Here is a 19,570-nt window from a genome sequence, read left to right as displayed (position 1 = left end):
CTTACTGTGGGGTCGGGCTCCAAATTCCTCAATAGGACACCCATAGTGCAAGAGTTAACAACTAGAATCAACAAATGGGACTTACTCAAACTAAAAAGTTTTCTCTCAACAAAAGAAACAATAAGAGAGATAAACAGGGAGCCTACATCCTGGGAACAAATCTTTACTCCACACACTTCAGATAGAGCCCTAATATCCAGAGTATACAAAGAACTCAAAAAATTAGATAATAAGATAACAAATAACCCAATCAACAAATGGGCCAAGGACCTGAACAGACACTTCTCAGAGGAGGACATACAATCAATTAACAAGTACATGAAAAAATGCTCAACATCGCTAGCAGTCAGAGAAATGCAAATCAAAACCACCCTAAGATACCATCTCACTCCAGTAAGATTGGCAGCCATTAAGAAGTCCAACAACAACAAGTGCTGGCGAGGATGCGGGGAAATGGGTACACTTGTCCATTGTTGGTGGGACTGCAAAATGGTGCAGCCAATTTGGAAAGCAGTATGGAGATTTCTTGGAAAGCTGGGAATGGAACCACCATTTGACCCAGCTATTCCCCTTCTCGGTCTATTCCCTAAAGACCTAACAAGAGCATGCTACAGGGACACTGCTACATCGATGTTCATAGCAGCACAATTCATGATAGCAAGATTGTGGAACCAACTTAGAAGCCCTTCAATAGATGAATGGATTAAAAATGTGGCATTTATACACAATGGAGTATTACTCTGCAATAAGAAATGACAAAATCATAGAATTTGGAGGGAAATGGATGGCATTAGAGCAGATTATGCTAAGCGAAGCTAGCCAAGCCTTAAAAAACAAATGCCAAATGTCTTCTTTGATATAAGGGGAGTAACCAAGGACAGGGTAGAGCTTGAGAAGAAGATTAATATTAAACAGGGATGATAGGCGGGAGGGAAAGGGAGAGAGAAGGGAAATTGCATGGAATTGGAAGGTGAGCCTCGGGGTTATACACAATTACATATAAGAGGAAAGGAGGGGTAGGAGAAAAATTATATAAGTGGAAGAAACGATTTATAGTAGAGGGGGTGGAGAGAGAGAGGGGAGGGGAGGGGAGGGGGGAGAGTGGAGAATGGGATAGACAGCAGAATACATCAGTCACTATAAAGGCAATTTGTAAATCAATGGAAATGTAACTGATGTGACACAGCAATCTGTATACGGGGTAAAAATGGGAGTTCATAACCCACTTGAATCAATCTGTGAAATATGGTATATTAAGAAGTATGTAATGTTTTGAACAACCAACAATAAAATAAAAAAAAAAGAAAAAAAAAGTACAGTTAGCTTCTGTGGTTTTTCATCTGTAGAGCCATTCAACTGCAATTCAAAAAGATTCTTTTAAAAACTCCAGATAGTTCCAAAAATCAAAACTTGATTTTTCTGAATGCTGAGCATTATGCTGAATCTTTACATATGAAATAACGTGTATGTCTACTATGCAGTAGCCTTCTGCGATTTCACTGATCCTGAGTCTCTCCAGTGCTCACATTTCAGCATTGCTGTAATCACAAGTCATCCATGTAGTAAGTAGTTAGGCCTGTAATGCCTTCATTAGTACTGAACTTGTACAGATGGTCTTCCTATCATTATTCTCTAAATAATAAAGCATAATGACTAGGTATGAAACTCTTACCTTGTATTAAGTGTAAGTAATCTAGGTATCAATTAAATTGTACAGGATTATGTGCATAGATTATATGTAAATACTGTAACATTTTATATAAGAAGACTGAGTGTTCATGAATGCTTGAATCAATGGGAGATCTTTGAACCAATCCCCTGAAAATACTGATGGACAACTGCAATGTTTTTCTTCAAATAACACAACTCCTACATTATGTTTATATTTAATTTGTCAAGAGAGCAGTTCTAAATGTGGAATAGGTAGAAATTCAACTTGTCATTAACTTTAGATGTTCTGCTTATTATTATTAATTTAACAAACATATATATGTCTTACTATGCCCATGACTAGCATAAGTGGGTTAAATTATAACTGATTTCTATTTTCATAACAAATTAATGAGGCTAGTAATATAATTACCTCATTTTATTGATGTGGCAATTAAAACTCATAGATATTAAACAATTTATCCAAGGTCACTCAACTAATGAAAATTGAATTTGAGATTGAAACCCAAGTTATCTGGATCCCAAGCCTGTGCTTCTAAACACTACTTGTCTCCACTTAATTAATTGCCATTTTTAAACATTGTGAAAATTAATTTTATATTTGGACATTATTCTGATCATTGTAGTTTATTTAATCAATATGAATATAGATGCCTATATATATATATATATATATACATTATTCTTTTAATTACTACAGCTTTAACCCAGTCTTTATATCTCATATGCTAAGTCCCTGCTATCTTTTATTATCAACTTAATAAAACTCATCACAGATATAGATATAGGACAGAGTCTGGAGGTAAATTTTTGACTGGTCCACAGCCAGTTTTAAGGAGAAAACAATATCATTTTCTTTATGGTTTACTCTCTTTTCTGCCTTCCAACACTCTTTGCTGACTGTCCCTTTTTTATTCCTTGGTTACAATCCTGAAAGGAGCCACAGTTTCCTTTCCACAGTGGTCATATGGCCACTTTCACCTTTCAAAATAACATTTTTGAATCTATTCAACTAAAACATTTAATATTGTCTGAGTTAAAACTTCTTGCCCAATACATTTCCAGTTTCTTTCCCTACCATTTCAGCCCTCATTTGCAACTGTAGAATTTTAAGTTTGGAATTGGCTTGTATGTTGTTGTTGTTGTTGTTGTTTTTTAATTTACTTCCTGCCCAGCCTTTTATGTTGCTCCCCCAGAACCCCAGACAATAAACTGAGATTTGAGGAAATGAACACAGCTTAGGTAACTTGTTCTGTTTAATTCATCTTTTGGTGTCCACTGAATTACTGATGCCTACCTCAAGGGTCATTCTTGGGTTTATTGATGGAGTTCATAAACACTGCCTCCTTGCTTTCCCCACCAACACGTGATCAAAAAAAAAAAAATGAGACTGGGGCTGAGACTTCCAAACATTGCCTCTTTCTGAACTTGGTGATACAATCTCCAGACACACCCAACATGATTCTAAAACTCTTTCTCCATCAACGTGGATTTCTTTTTTATTGAAGTTCACGTTCTGTGAAAATCTTTTGGTCCAGAAGAAAATTCATGTTTTTGTTCCCATAACTTTGTAAGAGCTCTATGACTCATTGTAGAATGTTTGCCTGTGAGTCTTCTGCATATAGCAATCTATATATGAATGTACATATATAGATTTTGAAAGATATATATGTACTTATATTCTGAAATATATATACATATATATATATATATATATATATATGCTGTGATATATTCTAGATGTCTGACATATATTTTGAAACTTATATTTTCTGAAATTATGTGTATATAAAAAATTCAATGCTCCCCAAGAGCCAGAATATATAATGATTATTCTATAATTAATACTTCATATTTCCTCAGTGAAAAAATAAATAAAATTTTTGGAACTATTTAAATGTTATGAGGAATCAAAATGACAAATCAGTAATTCATTACTCAGCATCAATTCACAAGAAATATTTTGAGAATATTTTGAAGTCAGTGTTTAAGATTATATTATGAGTTAAGATAGGGTCAATTGGCCTTTCAAAAAAGATTATATATATATATATATATATATATATATATATATATATAACCACGAGAGGTCAAGCGAGGTCAAGCAAAGCAGCCCAGATCCACCCACACCAGCCTCTGTAGGACCCAGGTGCAAAGGAGGCCTAGTCCACCCCTTCCCCAGTGGGACAGACACCTGTCAGAGCCCAGCCTCTGGCACTGGACCTCTCTTTCGGACCAGCAGACTACTACAGGGGGTCAAGTCCAGCAATCAAGAATCACCTATTCCAACTTAAACAGGACCCAGATCCAGGATGCAGTAGCATTCACTGAGGAACACCAGCAGGGTCTGGAAGCCCAACATCAAGGTGAGGTACAGAAAATCTGCACATGTACTACAAGAATATAGGGAAGAAACTGCAATATCTCAGATCCACACTGCAAGAAAGGAAGACACATAAACAACATGAAAAAACAAGGGAGGGAAGTGCCCCAAACAAATCAGGACACTATAATAACAGAAGCCATGGACAGCAAAGTTGATTAAATGTCAGAGAAGGAGTTTAGAAGGTTCATAATTAGAATGATCTATGAATTAAAGAATGACCTAAATGAGCAAATACAGGCAAAAATTTGAGATATAAGAGCAAATACAGGTAACAAAAGATAACTTCAAGAGAGATAGAGACTCTGAAAAAAACCCAGAAGTCCTTGAAATGAAGGATACAATAAATTAAATAATAAACTCAGGGCCTGGGGATGTGGCTCAAGCGGTAGTGCGCTCACCTGGCATGCGTGCGGCCTGGGTTCCATCCTCAGCACCACATACAAATAAAGATATTGTGTCCACCAAAAAATAAATATTAAAATTTCCCCTCTCTCTCTCTCTCAAAAAAAAAAAAATAGAAATCATAACCAACAGACTAGATCACTTAGAAGAAAGAACATCAGACAATGAAGACAAAGTATACAATCTGGAAAATAAAGTTGATCACATAGTGAAGAAAGTTAGAAACCATGAACAGAACATTCAATAATTATGGGAAAACACCAAAAGACGAAATATAAGAGTTATTGGGATAGAGGAAGGCACAGAGTTTCAGACCAAATAAATGCACAATGTCTTCAATGAGATAAAATCAGAAAATTTTCCAGGCATGAAGAAGAAATTGGAAAACCAAATACAAGAGGTTTAAAGGACACTTAATGTAGAAAATTACAACAGATATACACAAAGGCACTTTATAATGAAAATGCTGAGCATACAGAATCAGGATAGAATCTTAATAGCTTCAAGAGAGACAAATCAGATCCCATATAGGAGGAGACCAATTCATATCTCAGTAAATATGTCAGCTCAGACCATCAAAGCCAGGAGACCATGGAACAACATATACCAAGCTCTGAAAAATGGATGCCAACCAAGAATCTTATACCAAGCAAAACTAAGCTTTAGATTTGAGGATGAAATAAAAACTTTCCATGATAAACAAAAGTTAAAAGAATTTACAACTAGAAAGCCTGCACTACAGAACATCCTCAGCCAAATATTCCAAGAAGAGGAAATGAAAATCGATAATGAAAATTAGCAGAGGGAGGGATTACACTAAAGGAAAATCTAGTCAGAGGAGAAACCAAGTCACATTTAATACCAAAAATGAACAAAAATGGCTGGAATACAAATTATGTCTCAATAATAACACTGAATGTCAAGAAAAAGTCAACAAATAAATTACTTAATACTACATCTCAAAGCCCTGGGGGGGGGGAATAAATCACCAAAAGCAGTAGAAGACAGGAAATAATTAAAATCAGAGCTGAAACCAATGAAATTGAAACAAAAGAAAACATTAAAAAAATTGCCAATACAAAAAGTTGGTTCTTTGAAAAAATAAATAATATTAACAAACTCTTAGCCATGGTAATGAAGAGAAGGAAAAAGAAAAATCAAATCACTAACATATGTGATAAAAAAGGAGATTTCACAACATATACTACAGAAATACAGAAGATAATTAGAAATTATTTTGAAAACTTGTACTCCAATAAAATAGAGAATATCGAAGGTATTGACAAATTTCTAGAGTCACATAATTTGCCCAGATTGAATCAGGATGATATACACAATTTAAACATATTAATTTCAAGTGATGAAATAGGAAAAGCCAGCAAAAGTCTACCAATGAAGAAAAGCACAGGACTGGATAGATACACAGCTGAGTTCTACAAACCTTTAAAGAAGAACTAACACCAATACTCTCCGATTTATTTACTTATTTTGAAAAAGAGGCAGCACTTCCAAACTCATTCTATGAGGCCAATATCACTCTGATTCCAAAACCAGGTAAAGACACAGAGGAAGGAAGGAAGGAAGGAAGGAAGGAAGGAAGGAAGGAAGGAAGGAAGGAAGGAAGGAAGGAAGGAAGGAAGGAAGGAAGGAAGGAAGAGAGAGAAAGAAAAAAAGAAAAGAAAAGAAAAAGAAAACTTCAGACCAATATCTCTAATGAACATAGTTGCAAAAATTCTCTATAAACTTCTGGAAAATCAAATACAAATACATATAAAATAGATCATGCACCACAATTAATAGGGATTCATCCCAGGGATGCAAGGTTGGTTCAACATATGTAAATCAATAAATGTAATTCATCACATCAGTAGAAATAAAGATAAGAAACATATGATCATCTCAATAGATGTAGAAAAAACATTTGACAAAATACAGCACAACTTCATGTTCGAAACACTAAAAAAAAACTAGGGATAACAGGAACATATCTCAACATCATAAAGGCTATCTATGCTAAGCCCCAGGACAACCTCATTCTAAATGGAGAAAAATTGAAGGCATTACTGCTGCAGTCCGGCTGCAGCAAAATAACCAGGGGGTGATGAGCAACTTGTGTAGATTGATACAGCAGGAGTGGGAGCCGTTTATTGTAGGACAGGAGGGGTATATGTACATTACACATAGCTTATCTTAATTAACATAAAATAGATACAGCAGTCAACTAATAAGGAATCTCCACACTTAATGGCTCGCTGGAGTTACTTCACAAACCACTCCCTCTGGCAAAATGCCAGGCGCCATCCAGACTTGTTTACCGACTCTAACACATTCCCTCTAAAAACTGGAGCAAGACAGGGATGGCCTCTTTCTTTACTTCTATTTAACTTAGTTCTTCAAACACTGGCCAGAAAAATTAGACAAAAGATAATAAAGGGACACATCTAGGAAAAGAAGAACTCAAATTGGCACTCAAACTCAAATTTGCTGATGATATGATTCTATACCTAGAAGACCCTAAAATTTCTACCAGAAAATTTCTAGAACTAGTAAATGAATTCAGCAAAGTAGCAGGATAGAAAACCAACACCCATAAATCAAAGTCATTTCTGTATATCAGTGGCAAATCCTAAGAAAGGGAAACAAGGAAAATTACCCCATTTTCAATAGCCTCAAATAAAATAAAATACTTGGGAATCAACTTAACGAAAGAAGTGAAAGATTCATATAATGAACATTACATAACCCTAAAGAAAGAAATCATAGAAGATAAAAGACCTACCTTGCTCTTGGATAGGCAGCATTTATATTATCAAAATGACCATACTTTGAAAAGCACTATACAGATTTAATGCAATTCTGATGAAAATCTCAATGACATTCCTCATAGAAATAGAAAAGGCAATCATGAAATTCCTCTGGATAAATAAGAGACCCAGAATAGCTAAAGCAATCCTTAGCAGGAAGAGTGAAGCAGGTGGCATCACTATTCCAGACATTAAACTATACTACAGAGCAATAGCAACAAAAATGGCATGGTATTGGCACCAAAACAGACCAGTAGATCAATGGTACAGAATAGAGGACACAGAGATTAACCCACAAAACTACAATTATCTTATATTAGCCAAAGGTGCCAAGAACATGCATTGGAGAAAATATAGCCTCTTCAACAAATAGTGCTGGGAAAACTGGAAATCCATATGCAACAAAATGAATTTAAACCCTTACCTTTCACTGTGCACAAAACTCAATTCAAAATGGACCAAGGACTTAGGAATACAACCAGAGACCCAGTGTCTAATAGAAGAAAAAGTAGGCCCTAATCTCCATCACGTGGGATTAGTCCCCAACTTCCTTAATAAGACTTGTAGGTGCAAGAATTAAAATCATTAATCAATAAATGAGATGGACTCAAACTAAAAAGTTTCTTCTCAGAAAAAAAAAAATCTGTAAGGTTCTATGAGAGAACCTACATCTTGGGAGAAAATCTTTCCCCCTCACATATCAGATAGAGCATAATACCCTAATATCTAGGGTATTATAGAACTCAAAAAACTGAACACACACACACAAAAAAAAAACAAATAACCCAATCAATAAATGGGCCAAGGACCTGAAGAGACACTTCTCAGAAGATGATATACAATCAACCAACAAATACATTAAAAATGTTCATCATCACCAGCAATTAGAGAAATGCAAATCAAAACAACTCTAGACTTAATCTCACTCCAGTCAGAATGTCAGTTATTATGAAGACAAACAACAAGAAGTGTTGGCGAGGATGTGGGGGAAAAGGTACACTCATACACTGCTGGTGGGACTTCAAATTAGTAGAGCCAATATGAAAAGCAGTATGGAGATTTCTTAGAAAATTAGGAATTGAACCACCATTTGACCTAGCTATTCCTCTCCTCAGTCTATACGCAAAGGACTTACAAACAGCAAATTACAGGAACACGCCACATCAATATTTATAGCAGCACAATTTACAATAGCTAAACTGTGGAATAAACCTAAATGCCCTCCAATAGATGTATGGATAAAAAACTGTGGCATATATACACAATGTAATATTACTCTGTAATAAAAGAGAATAAAATCATGGCATTTGTAGATAAATTGATGGATTTAGAGAAGATAATGCTAAGTGAAGTTAGACAATCCCAAAAAACCAAATGCCCAATGTTTTCCTTGATATAAAGAGGCTGATACATAGTGGGATAGAAAGTGGGAGCATGGGAGGAATAGAGTAACTCTAGATAGGGGAGAAGGGTTAGAGGGTTGTGAGGGGGCATGGGGTTATTAATGATGGTAGAATGTGATGATCATAATTATACAAAGTACATGTATGAAGGCACGAATTGGTGTGAATATATTGTTCTACAACCAGAGATATGAAAAATTGCGCTCTATATATGTAATAAAAATCTTAATGCATTCTGCTGTCATATATAATGAAAAAAAAGATATATAAAGAACTCAAAAAACTTAACACCAAAAAAAGCAGTCCAATCAATAAATGGACAAAGGAACTCAACAAGCACTTCACAGAAAAAATACAATTGATCAACAAATATATGAAAAAATGTTCAACATCTCTAGCAGTTATAGAAATGTAAATCAAAACTAAGATTTTATCTCATTCACTGCAATCAGAATGAAATTATTAAGAATACAAGTAACAATAAATGCTGGTAAGAATGCGGGGAGCAAGGTTCACTGATACATTGCTGGTGGAACTGCAATTTGGTGCACCCACTCTGGAAAGCTTTCTATGTAACCCAATTATAAATATCAGCTTATGCCCATAACTCTCTACCCCCCAGGCAGCTGATATATGAACCTGAGGTCAAGAACTGATTAAATTCTAAGGCTGGCACAGAATTTTCCTTTGAATAGGGTGTCACCATAGCAATTGGGCAATCTTCTGTCCACGCCTACACATCAAGAATTCTCCAGAGAGACATCAGCTCTGTCACAGAAGATTTCAAAATCCATAATTCAGTTGCCACTCCTGACAGATGTGTGATTCTTATTTCTATCATATTCTTTATCTTTTCATGAGTACCTGCTTATCAACAACTTTTGAATCCTGAGATTATAGGAAATACAAACGTTAAAACCTACATAATTTTTTTTTAATTTTAGATTTTATCTCTCCACCCCTGTAGTTTTAATATTAAAAATCTCAAAAGTCTTGTTTTAAATTACAACCCAACTCAAAAGCACTCAGTGTTATAATGCATTCTACACACATGTTTTTTGTTGTTTTATTTGGTTTTGATTTGCACTGCTGGAGATTTAGCCCAGGGCCTTGTGCACACTCACTAGTGTTCTATCACTGAGCTGCACGTTCAGTCCAACAAACTGTCATTGCTTTTAAATAGATTATAATTATTACTATTTCATTAAATTTTATTTTATTCAAAATTTGAATATGAAATACTAATAATTTAGCAAATCATCTAAGATTATAATACTTTATGCCAAATAACTCTTTTTGAACCTTTAAATGTTTAAAAATATTCCAATCATTTTAAGAATATTTTTAGGAGTAAATTAAGATAAATCTTTCCCATTAAAACTGCCAAAATATCGTGTTCTATAGTAAATCCCAAACATTTCATTTCATGCTTTGTTTAACTTTGAGCCTATTCTTCTTCCTTTCTTTACTGGGGATTTTGCTCTTTTTATATTAGTGGTCTAAGAAGATTTCTTTGAGAAACACAGAGACTCAATGCCTGTAGGAATAAGAGTCATATTTGGAATCATTGGGTATTTGCAACTTGTGTGATATATTAAAATTGTATAGGTTAATTCATGTGATATACTGAAATTATTAAAAGGTCAACTTCCCTATGTGACATATAACACATAATTTATAAAAAAAATTGGAATTATGTTTCTACACAGATCACAGCTTTAATCAACAGATGTGATGTTGCAGATGAAAGAATTTTTATTATAGTAACTAAAAAGATGTATTTGACTGGATTAGGTTGCTTGTTATATATAATTATAAGAGCAAAACTTAAGATCTATTCCTTAAACAAATTTATCATGAACAATATGGTATCATTGACTGTATGTAAGACATTATACAGAAGACCTCTAGACCTTATTCACCTTGCTCAACCGAAACTTCTTACCTATTGAACAGTAACTGTCTATTTTTATGTGTCTATAGTTTTTCTACTGAATATATTGTGTGAACAATATTGAGCATCAAAAGTGAAATGATGAAATAAGACTCTAAATTTATATTAATTTCACTAAAAGTCATTGAACATACTTTCATTGTTATAGAAAGAGTGATCACTTTGAAATGAACTTTTTTATTACTTTGTAGTTAAAATGAAGCAAATTTGGAGATTTCACTTGAAATGCGAAATGGGATACAATAAGCATTAAAAGCATGGGCATATTAATTACTGTTATAACTGGTTTCATAGAAGGAATTTGATCTTCATGTTAATTGAGAAATAGATATTTGTTAGTCTATTGAAAATTTTGTTGTTCACAACCTTGATCCTAGTTAAGATAAAGACAGAACAATCTTTAAAGTTATAATTTGCACTTATGGTAACATTATTCCCTATTATATTTCTTTACTTTTATGTGAGAAAGTAAAAATTTATCTTTAGGTTTAAATGAAATCATGCAAAATTAACAATGTTAACAACTTCGATAATGATATTATTTCTAGGTAAATTGTAAATGTTATAGATTTTTTAAAAAAGTAAACAATGAAATATTCATGGAAGGAAAGACATATATTTATGAGCTTTATATATAAGCATTGTCCCAACATTACTTCTGTATAAATTTCAAATATTTAAAAGCATACAGAGGAAAAAATGGAATGTATATCATATCTAGGTTAAAATAGAGAAGATCTTTATTCTAACAACATCTTTAAATAACATCTGCCTCTACTGCTTGCTATAAATTAGGGTGAACTCAGTTTCATAATTAATTCAAAAGATAGTAACATAGTCTGTCAAAATACCTTGAAAGATAATAGCATTTGAAATTCCAAAATAAATTTACTTCATTTTTAACAACCAAATATTAGTCAGCAACATCAATATTTTAAGTGACAGTGCTTTTAATAGTTACTAAAACAATATGTATGTGTTTGCTACAAATGCAGTAATGCCAACAAATTAAATCTGTTCCCACCTTTATCCTCACACATTTCAAAGGTACTTCATAATCCTTGTTAATAAACTGAAAGTGTAGAAAATAATATATATTGGTGAATTCATCACTTAAACATAATAGATGACCTTTAACATTATATTGTATGATAAGTCATGTGAACATTCTATTGTATTAGAAACCACAAATTAAGGACATATTTTAAATTTGAACATATCATCGTAGGAAAAGTCTCTTTATATTTCAACCACTGTTTAATGGCTATTTAGGAAAATTGTGGAAAAACTCCTTTAGCCAACTACAGAAAGTAGGGAGAAAATGTTTTATACCATCAAATGACGATTTTGATTATTTTTGTTTGTTCATGCATATATACACAGTCAGCCAGCTATCAGATATATTATTAAGAGTTATACATAGATCAAATCTTAATTCTATCTTATTTGAAAACTACTTCATTTAAAGAAAAAACTCTGTATTATGTTTGCCTGCAAAAGATCACCTGACCTGAACTGTAAAAATGTGAATAAAGTGCAAAAGTTGTATTATTGATCTTGTAAGAACTAAATCTGATGAATGTATGTGATGTCCATGAGCAGAGGAACCCACTCTGTAATAGGGCAGAACATTTTTTTTTCAGATGTTATTGTGTTCTATAAACTATAGGAAAATTTCCTCAGAGAAACAGTCTAGGAAAAGCTACAATTTTTAATGGCCTCACAAATGGCTTCTGTCTGTCTACAAAAATAATTACTGTCCTGGAGTACTAATTCTCAAACATTAGTGAGAGTCAGATTCCTTAAATAGAAGACTGAAAACAGGTTTGTAGGCACATATCCAGGATTGTTTAGTATTTATGCAGTAAAACCTAAATATTTATATTTTTATCAATTTCCCATGCACTGTTGCTACCACTAGTTCAGTGCCGACATTTGCCAGACAGTTCCCTGAAGGATTCTGTTGCTCCCCGACACAGTTATCCATGAATGACCTTGTCGACAGTGCAGGAGGATTTCCTTTCCATAGATAGCTCTACTTTCAGCATCTATTCTTGACATTAGATATGTAGATCCACCATCATACAAACAGTCCACCATATCCATTGGTTCCATATATATGAACTCAACCAAAAGCAGATTGAAAGTATTTTGAGAAAAAAAAATGAGTCTACACTGACCATACCAGACTTTTTATTCCTTGTCATTATCCTCTAAACAATACAATGTAAAAATTATTTGCATAGCATTTACATTATATTATACAGTATAAGTAATCTAGAGATGATTCAAAGTATGGGAGAGGATTGTATAGGTTATATGCAAAAACTATACCATCTTTAATAAGGAACTTCATTATCTACTAATTTCTGGTGACCATGGGGGCTCAAGTAACCAATCCTCCATGAATAACAAGAGATATTATTTTAGAATTATTCTAGAAAGTTAAAGAATTGACTTTTACAATCTATTTATTTTTGCTTTGTATCTATGATGGTATTGGTCAGGATTTTCCAGAGGAATAGAACTAATAGATTATACACGTAATTATAAGAGGAAATTTATTAAACTGGCTTACACAATTAAAAACTGAACAATTCCACAAAGGGCATTTGCAAGCTGTTTATCTGGAAAAACCAGTACTGCTCCATCCAAGAAGCTGGAAGGCCCAGAACAAGAGGGATGAATGATGTAGCCCCTTCTGAAGCTGAAAGCCTGGAAGCCCCCCTGAAGAATTGCTAGTGCAATGCCACATTCATAGGAAGAATCTGGAGTCTGATATCCAGGGGTGAGAGCAGCATCACAAAATGATCACACTCAGGAAGGGTCAAGTGTGGCCATGTGTGTTTCCTACTTCTTCCCCCTTTTCATTCATCTGCACCCCAGCCTATTGAAATAGGAGTGCATTCATTGTGAGTAGGGCATCTTCCTCAATCAGTTTGCTGATCAACATGCCAGTCTTCTCTGGAAACACCTTTGCAGTTACCCAGAAGTGTGCTCTGCGTGTCTCTCAATCCTGTCATGTTGACAAACAATATTAACCATGACAGTGATAGAGTAAATATGAGGATACAAAATTGAATATATATATATATATATATATATATATATATATATACTTTCTTTTTATCTAATGTAATCTTGTACAACCTAACAGAATTATAAAGAGATAAAATTTGGTAATCTCATTGTAAAAGAAAAGTTAAAGAAAGACAAAATCAGAGCAGTGGCAATGACTGCAACACAACCTGAACTGGAAAATGCTTTCTAAAGGGGGTAACTCAGAAGTTGCATCTTAAGAGGTGCGCAGAAATTCCCAGGTGTCATATTGACATTGTTTTTGTCAATGGAACACCACGAGATGCAGTTTATTACAACTTTCTAATATGCATGAAATAAATAAGACAGAAAGTTTTGTAATCTGCTCACAAAATACTTGACCTTATTCTATAACTTGTTATTTTTTCTTATAATTTTGCCATACTGTAAACACATATTTTACAGGGTTTTTGTTTGTTTCCATTTATTTTATTTTAAGTTTATTTACAGACAAATTTGTATTTTCAAACTGATATTCACTTCAAAAAAGGTTTAAGGTTCAATGACACAAACTTCAAAAGGAAAATCTTTAAAGTTATAGATAAATATTATATGTTGATTTTCAATTCTAAAAAGTGATATAAATATGAACATGTGAACTCACATCTCCTACTATAAGAATGATGGATCAAAAGGAGAATTACCATTGATCCAGGTTCTTATTGCTCTGTGCTTCCACCAAAGGGTTTACTCTGAAGTCAAGAATATCCTGGACTTTAATACAGAATAAGGTTACCGCACTATAAGAACAATCTTTGCCACTTCAGTCTTTATTTTCACTCCTTTTAAAGCGCAAAATGAATTTGTGAATGGATTTGTTTATTAACTAGAAATAATTATTTATACGATATTTAGTAATGTCCTACTAGTTTTAGACAAATGTTTAGTGTTTAGAGACAATGCTATTCCAGATTCGATTACACTTGGGCCCCCAAATGACAAAAGCATTCCACAAGCTAGCTAAAGAGTAAAAAAAAAAAAAAAAAACTGAAGCTTGGAGTAGCACATCAGCATATATCTGAATATAAAGAAATCCACGCAATTGTTTTTCCTAGAATGTAGAATAAGAAGGCAATGGAATGAATAGAGAAAAAAAATTGTTCTACATGAGCTTATGTAACATGGATTAAAACACTGATTATTTTTTATTGTTGTTGTTCTGAGGATTGAACTCAGGGACACTTGACCACTGAGCCACATCTCTAGCCCTATTTTGAATTTTTTTTTTTTTTAAGACAGGGTCTCTCTGAGTTGCTTAGCACCTAACTTTTTCTGAGGCTAACTTTTAACTCTTGATCCTCCTGCCTCAGTCTCCAGAGCTGCTGCGATTACAGGCATGCCCTACTGTGCCCATCAAAACATTAATTTATTGATTCCTGTTTTTCTAGTGTTTCCTTAGTGTATGTACTTTGTGTATGTGTCACAATAATATATAATAAGTAATATGTAGTAGCACAGTATACAATATGCAATATATAATCAAATACAACTCAGGTACTAAAAATACTGTTTTTAATAAAATAGGAAGACCCTTGTGTTAGCTAAATGTATACATATGTTGTAAAATTGTACTATATGGTTTCAATTATATTTTCAATCAATTATAAATATGAAGAATTCTAATGTCTCAGTGACAGTTTCAAATTTTGGGAATGTAATGTTAAATAGCACAATTTTCTGTCCTTATAAAGATTATATTCTATATCAAAATGAAAACAAGAAGAAATGGTTTAAGGAATAAAAAATATTATGTAAAAAAAATGAAAAAGAGGCCAGGTGATCACATGTAATGATGTTTGGACAGTGAAATCAGGAAATGGCTGTCTAAGGAAGAAAATGTAGTAGATATCTATTTCTTAGTGATACATAACCTAAAATATAGTAGTTTAAAACAACAAATATTTATTTTCTTAATTTCCATTGCTTAGAAATTGGGTATTGCTTTGTTGATTGTCTGTGGCTCCAAGTCTCTTAAACAGTTGTAGTTGTATAGATGAACCTACAATACTGAATGGTCTGTTTCCAGGATCATTGACACAGATCACTCACAATCCTTCATCTCTCCTCATGTGTGAGTCCCCACAGGGCTCCTTACAATAGCAGGTGGCTTCCCATATAGGGTGAAAGTAGAAGACAGTATATTTCCAACTTGGATGCCCAAGCCTAAAACCTAATTTCAAAAGTGGCATCTCATTGTTTCTTCCATAGAAATATAATCCACACTGAATGGGACAAAATTTCACAGTAGCATGAATAGCAGGATGTGGATATCCTTGAAGACCATCTCAGAGACTGCTCATCACAGCCAGGAGTGAACGTCTTAATGCCAAGAAAGAAACCAGTAATGACAGGAAAAGAGAGAAGCACACTTTGAGCAAGATCATGTCATCCTGTATTTTGTAACACTGTTTTAACCAAATTGTATTCATAGACAGGGGCACCAAAAAATACTTGCCTAGGACCTTGGACACCATGGGGATTTCCTTTTTATCTAGCTTTTATGCTTCCTCTTATTATTTTGCTTCAGTTTCTTCCTGGAAATCCCTTCAACAAAACCTCTCTCTCATCAGGTTGTTCTCTACCAGGAAATACTCTTAGGGGAGTCCCCTCAAGCCACCTTGAGCTGCACTACCCTGCTTGGTACCTTGTGGGCAATTTTGTCTTTCAAAACTCAGACTGCAAACCCCAAACCATGTTTTCTGTGCTCTTCTGGTAAGCAGCACAAGGGGGCCCTAAATTTCATTGGAACTCAGGAACATCTAGCCCATCTGGCAAACTTCAGATCTCTCTGTGAATCAGTCTCCTAAAATACTTTAGTTATTGTACAGGGAGAATTCCTACAGAGTAGGACACCCACTCTCTTCAAAGAAATACTCTCTGAACGAAATTATTTTTAACTTCCTGTATTTATGTACATAGATGAGCAACTGATGAAAGGAGAAGAAAATCAGCTTTCCTAGTTCAAGACATATCCTATAGATGCATCTGACTTTTCAATTTAGAAAGGGGAGATACTTGTCACTAATTCCAAGACCAAAAAAGGAAAAAAAAAAGAAAAAAATTCCTATGTAACATTCCCTATACATTAGTGTTATTGTAAATTATATGTTTCTTTTTAAAAAAAAAAACATATTTTTAAAAATTTTATCTGACTGTAAAGTGCATAATTATGAGGCACATTGTACTGTTTAAACACATTTCTACAATCTAATTATTGGATCAGGGTAATTGGCACATCCATCACCTCAGATGTTTATCATTTCTTTATGTTGGCAATCCTCTCTATTAAGTAATTTTAAATATATAATTAATTGTATAAGTAAAATTTATGAAAGTTGGTGCTTATACATTTTTTCTTTTGTTTTTTGAGGAGAATTACCTACAGAATTACTAGATAAATACATCTGAATCATTTTAGCTCACTTCATAAAAAAGTGGCTTGGAAGATACAGTAAAGGAAACTATTAAATAATCATCTCATGAAGGAAACTACTAAAATAAAACTCAGAAATATATGAAAACACAGCTGAACAGTATAAATATACCTAAGACTGCTGAGAGCCATAGCCAGTAGGAATGACGCATGGCAATTTCCTTGTGAGCCTACCCAATGTTGCTTAGAGGGAGGACTCTCCATTGTGGAAATGGGCTTGCCTTGGACCCAGGTCATTTGCAGTGACATTGCATGAATGTTTGAGAGTTTTGATTTGAAAGGTGACCTTGCTCAGGGATTAGGGCGGATCCGGGTTTAGTGTTTAGGGTGGATCCTGCTGGGAATAGGGCATATCCTGCTGCCTCAGGCCCCCGCTCCTTGAGTTCCCATTGAGTTCGGGATTCAGAGGGTATTTTGGTACACATAGCCTGGTGGAGGGTGTGTATTTTCCCCAGAACGTGCGTGTAGAGGGCTGGTGAGAGTTCAAGGAATAAAGAGTTGCTGTTGGAATCTACAAGGTTTTTGTGGTGGCTCGGTTATTTTGTGCCCAGCCAGACTGCGGAATAAGACAAGAAAAATCTTTAAAGAACATATGAGATAGGAAAACATAATTCAGCTTATGACAGTATTTTTAATGTGATGGAATTGAAGTGTGGTATTAGAAATGCAACTTCCTTGCACCATCATGGGTTTTATGAATTAAATGAAAGAGCCAACACTTGAATCATGTTTACTCTTGGAAGACTCCTTAATATCACATTTTATCCTATTTCTTCTCATTTTGCTGCAGTCCATGTTCACTTTGTTTCTAGTCACTTCCTAGAAGATAGACTTTGCCCCTCAGAATCACTTTTCTCTACAAGTATCTGAGTGAGTTGAGTGAAGGCAGTTGTCCTTTTCCTTCAGTGGTCCATCTCCTTTAATTTGCATATGAACACATACTACTTGTATGATTTTGTTAATGGAAACATATCATGAAGCACAGGATTTAAAATATTTAATTATGCATATACATAAAATATTATGCATATACATATGCATATACAAAAATTATGCACAACTTATGTGTTTTCCTGAGCGGCACAGTGATGCATGGAACTTTGAATAGACAACTGCTGGTGGAAAAAGACCTCCAAAGTTTGGTTATGGAGAGAGATAGGGCCACTTTCAATGCCTTAAATCTTCTCTTTTAAGATTCCCTCAGCAATGAAAATTGATGTTCTGTCTGCCTGTTTTCTAAATTGGCACTAGTAGACCAAACACATTTGAGGGTGGCTAGATCTAATTATCAAGTTCAGGCCACATCTAATTTTTCAAAACATAATTTGTTTCTTCCTTTTATTCTCTTTCAAACCTTATCTCTTTGGACCTGTTTTTATTAATAAAACATGGGTCCTAATGTTGACTCATACTTTCTCATGGTCTCTATTTTTATTACAAAAAGACAACCAAATTTTACCAAAATGATTTGACTGTATTTATTGCTATTTACTTTCAAAGCAATATGTTGTTTTGTTGTTTGTATTCTTTATTTGTTTGTTTCTCCTATCAATGACAAAGCTTTCCAGCTTCTAAAACATGCATGTATCCACAGTGGCTTAGCAGAAATAACACAAAATAACTCAAAACTGTGTAAAGGATGAATAAATTAAGGAAAAAGAATAAATCTTAATGTTTTTAAATGGCAAAAATTTAATTAGTTATATGACATGTTGAATAAGACATGCTGACTATTCTCAGAAAAAAAAACAGTTAAGAACAAAACATTAATCTCAACATAATTTCACAGCACTACATTGTTAATTGGACTCCGTATTCTATATTTTAAAGTGATGGGCAGCTATTAGCATGTGTTAGAATAGGAAATCCCCTCAATTTTGTTTTGGCTATTGTTTCATTAAACAATCATATTTAGTTAAATTTAGTTATAGTACTCTGTTCTCTTTTAAACATTCTCAAACTTCTGCTTATTCATTTAAATAATAGTTTCATTAGAAGTCTTCTACATCAATGTTGCTTCCAATTACTCATCCAAGACACAAAATTTAGTACTGTCCCAACAAAAACTTAGGGTGAAGCCCCCCTAGTTGCTGTGATTTCAGGTGTGTGCCCTGCCCTTGGCTTGCATTAAAACAAAATCATAGATACCAATAATTCAGATTTAAATAACAATAGTTATTTTTAACAGAGAAAGCTCTTTTATAATAAAGATGTATTTTTATAATGAATCATAGCTAGGTGTAGTGGCGCATGCCTATAAATCCAGAAGCTCAGAAAGTTGAGGCAGAAAGATCACAAGTTCCAAGCCAGCCTTAGAAAACTAGTAAGGCCCTAAGCAACTCAATGAAACTCTTGTCTCTAAATACAATATCTTTTTTAAAAAAAGGGGCTGTTGGTATTGCTCAGTGGTTAAGCATC

This window comes from Spermophilus citellus, assembly GCF_964194105.1.
Source record: "Spermophilus citellus genome assembly, chromosome: 5".
NCBI lineage: Eukaryota > Metazoa > Chordata > Mammalia > Rodentia > Sciuridae > Spermophilus > Spermophilus citellus.
Note: the sequence above shows the minus strand (reverse complement) of the source record.